Raw genomic sequence first — 3,872 nt, 5'->3', positions numbered from 1 at the left:
CCAAATACTGAACCTGTTCACAATGCAGAAAAACTGCTGCAACTGGTCTATGAAGCACATTTATTAAATGTTTTCCACCAAAGTTTGCTCAGTTACACTAAAATGTACTTTCCAGTTCTCCACAACCAGATCTAAGGCTGCGTTCAGACTGCAGGCCAAAAAAAAACAGAATTGAGCATTAAAGGGATGCTTTGCAATTCTTATCCAATGCAGTTTTAGTTAAATTCAGTGAATATTTCCTCATGTCTGTCTGTTTTCATGTTTGTGATGATCCCAGCTGGTTAGCTTTGTTAGCTTTGCCTCAGCGGTCAGTCTGTGTGCGGTAGAGGAGGAATAGACGGAGCGTGAGCGTGAACGGGTGTCTCGGTGAATAGAGAGAAACGGGTCAGCAATAAGGCTTGTTCAGCAGTAAATGTACAGTAGAAGTTCCAGAGGCCGGTGAATAAAGACTGCAGCTTCTCCGGACTAAAGAGGATCTTACGTGTGCTGCTGCCAACTGTTGAATTAAGAGTGAAGGAGGTTAGCCCCAAAGTTAGCTTTGACTTCGTGCCACTAAAACATGCCCTCTTATTGAAGCTAACTTGCTCTCGGACAGCAGACGTTGTGGATTCTGCTATATTTCAGCAGAGTAGGACTGGTTACCATGGCAATGCGTGTCCAGGAGTTTGTTTGGCCGTTGGACTCAAATATCTACAAACTCTCTGCAGAATCACCTTTAAGGCCTGCAGTCTGAACGTAGCCTAATAAAACAAGCTGGAGGAAGATGAGACTGTCTTGCTCAAATGGTGAAGAGCACCAGCTTCAGACTTTAAAGGATAGGTTCTGTTTTGTTTGTTCATCTTCAAATAAAACTGACCTGCCATATGCACGCTGAAAGAGTTATCTGTGTAAAAGTACATTCTAACTTTCAGCTGAAGCTATTATGAGAATTCAGAAGTCTGAGTTAGAAAAATCAAGAACATTTTTCTAAAAACACATGAACTTTGGAAGGAAAACCTTCAATTTGTGTAACTCAGACTAATGAAGCTTCATTCTAGCTTTGCCTGTACCTAAAACATTTGTTCACGCGACAAAGACTGAAGATTTTATGTCCCATTTTGTTTACACTGCAGTCAAGGTAGGAGGGGAAAAACTTCAGAGCCATGAACAAAACAATCATTTCATTGATCAAATGGCATGTGAGTCTGGAGCTATTCTTTATGGCAGCTGAATATACCGCATTCAGGATGTACCCTTTCACGCCATTTAAGCACAGTTACTTGACTGTGTTGATCTGCATTTTGGTTCTTCATCACACTTGATACATGAGCGAGTCAGTTATCCAGTTGTTACAACATCTCCACATACACGGCAGGTTAAAGGACACTAAATAACTAAATTATGGTTTGAATTAGAGTGATTTTAATTATGCAGAGAAAGTAACTAAATTGTCTATAGCTTATAGTGAATGAGTTGGTGTTGTTGAGGTGTTTCTTATGTTGTTTCTCAACAGTCACTTTGGAAAAAGACCAGCAGCAGACCAGATACGACAAACTGTACAAGAACTACAGCGAGCTGCAGGGACAACTTTTAGGTGAGAAAGGTTTAAAAACAAATAAGCAAATACTATAATACATATGATCTAACTTCACACTGGTTATCAAGCATAAATATTTTCATATAGTCTTACTCTTTTATCTATTACGGTTTTCTAAAGATGAACATCAGTCAGTTACAGAGCAGTTACGAGACACTGAGTAAAAATCAGGATGAAGTAAAGCGGCTGAAGGACAAAATTAGATGTGATGAACGATGAACACCAACATCACACCATTACTTTGAATTATAGTTCTTTTATCCATAAACTGTTTTTCTCTGAGTTTATTTCTGTTACAAATCAGATACAAAACCTGAGTGTATTTATAGAGTAAACAACAAGTGGCAGGAAAGATATTTACTAAATAATGAAACTACAAGTTTTATCAGACAGTGAATGAGATGAAATCCATCTTTTAAAACTCATTTGAAATATTTTGAAATTGTCTGACTCTTTTATCTCTCGTTGTTTTTTCTCATGACACAGCAGCCAACATCAGTCAGTTACAGAGCAGTTACGAGACACTGAGGAAAAATCACAGCCAGTTACAGGATGAAGTAAAGCAGCTGAAGGACAAACTTGATGGTGAGAAAAGTTTAAAAACTAATAGTGAACACCAGCATCACACCAGTTCACTTGATATAACTTGACTTTGCCATTGATTTTTTGATTTTTCTTTATGCTGTTGAACTGTTTTCTCTGTTTATTTCTGTTAGAAATGAGACAAAACCTGAGTGTATTTATAGAGTAAACAACAAGTGGCAGGCAAGAAAGATATTTACTAAATAATGAAACTAAAAGTTTTATCAGTTTGACAGTGAATGAGATGAAATCCATCTTTTAACACTCATTTGACATGAAGAGAAGTGTTGTCCTGAAGGATGGAAGAGATTCGGATTCAGCTGTTACTTTAAATCCAATGAGACGAAAACTTGGTATGAGAGCAGAAGAGACTGTCAAAGGAAAGGAGCACATCTGGTGATCATAAACAACGAAGAGGAACAGGTGAGTGTGTTTGTTACTGAGTGTGTGATCTTAGATGTAGCTGCCAGTGATCTGTTACTTCTGTTTTTGACCTGCAGCCAGTCGGCTTCCTATGACGACGCATTGCCACAAATATATATTCTATATAGACACGTAAAGTTCAGACCACAGTGTAAAAGCTCTCTAGCTCTGTGTGTATGTGCTCCTCTCTGTATCTGACTGCCTGGGCTCAACAGAAGGACCTGAGTGTGTGTAAGCAAGCATTTGTGCTGTTGGGCAGAGGTAGGACACACAGCAGAGTGAGGGAGCACAGTAAGACAGTGCACAGTAAGAACGCCCTGTCTCTAGCACACAGCACAAAAGACACCAGCTGAATTCCATCAGTCTTCTGAGTGTTTCTGATTTATGCACCACTGATGAACTGAAAAGTTGCCACAGATTTTCTTTTTCCTTCAGACTTTTCAGACATCACACATGTACCACAATAGAATTACTGAATTATGAACAGAGAAATGATTATTGTCTCTTGTCAACTACTAGAAATGTGTCACTGAGCTGAACAAGGATGGAGACTCCTGGATTGGTCTACAGTTCACACAACAAACAGGATGGAAATGGGTGGACGACTCACCGCTGACACTAAAGTGAGATGCTTTTAAAGTTTTTAGTTTCCTTCACAATTCATTTTGTTACTAAAATAAGTTTTTAAAATTATGAAAACAAATGAAAAAAATACTTCACATCTTATTAATTTACTAAGCTAAACACGTTATTGAAAATGTAATTGTCATTTATTACTGTCAATAAAAATATTTCAAATAAAATCCAACATCTTACTTCAAATTGAAAATAATCAGGAGTGACAACATTTTATTTCTCCTCCAGGTTCTGGGCATCAGGACACCCGCACAACAACTATTATTACACTGCAGCATGCTGCGATAAACAAGGAAATTGGACAACGAGCAGATATAATGATCAGAAGAAGAACTGGATCTGTGAGAAAGAGCTTTCCTGTTTATCTTGAGGACAGAGGGGTGTGTAGTGTTGGGATCAACTTTGTCAAATCAGACCAACTCACATTTTACATTTCTTCAGTTGTTCATTCTGTGTTGCATCCTGAACAACCTGGATTACATAGATATTGTTCCTCTGCCCTACACAGTGAACAGTCTGGTTGGAAGTCATCCACACAACTACATGTGCACTTACCCTCTCTGCAGAGAGGGATATTACAACAGCCTGTTTTCAAAAAGCCTAAGATGTCACATACATGACAACAAGGGGAAAGACGGCTCCTTTCTGTTTCAGT

At 38.5% G+C, this 3,872-nt stretch overlaps 1 long non-coding RNA gene across 2 annotated transcripts; it reads left to right on the top strand.

The window, feature by feature from the left end:
- The first annotated feature begins 1,465 nt into the window (after nt 1-1,465).
- LOC123966331 lies at nt 1,466-3,815 on the top strand. 2 transcript variants are annotated; one of them, XR_006823951.1, is made up of 5 exons: nt 1,466-1,573; nt 2,063-2,161; nt 2,439-2,581; nt 3,101-3,204; nt 3,446-3,815. It is a non-coding gene; the product is annotated as an uncharacterized LOC123966331 (long non-coding RNA). The 2 variants fall into 2 exon arrangements; XR_006823952.1 differs by having other exon boundaries at nt 2,387-2,581.
- The last annotated feature ends 57 nt before the right edge of the window (nt 3,816-3,872 follow it).

This window comes from Micropterus dolomieu, unplaced genomic scaffold (assembly GCF_021292245.1).
Source record: "Micropterus dolomieu isolate WLL.071019.BEF.003 ecotype Adirondacks unplaced genomic scaffold, ASM2129224v1 contig_13182, whole genome shotgun sequence".
Lineage (NCBI taxonomy): Eukaryota > Metazoa > Chordata > Actinopteri > Centrarchiformes > Centrarchidae > Micropterus > Micropterus dolomieu.
The sequence above is the reverse complement of the archived record's forward strand: the minus strand, read 5'-3'. Positions and strand labels throughout refer to the sequence as shown.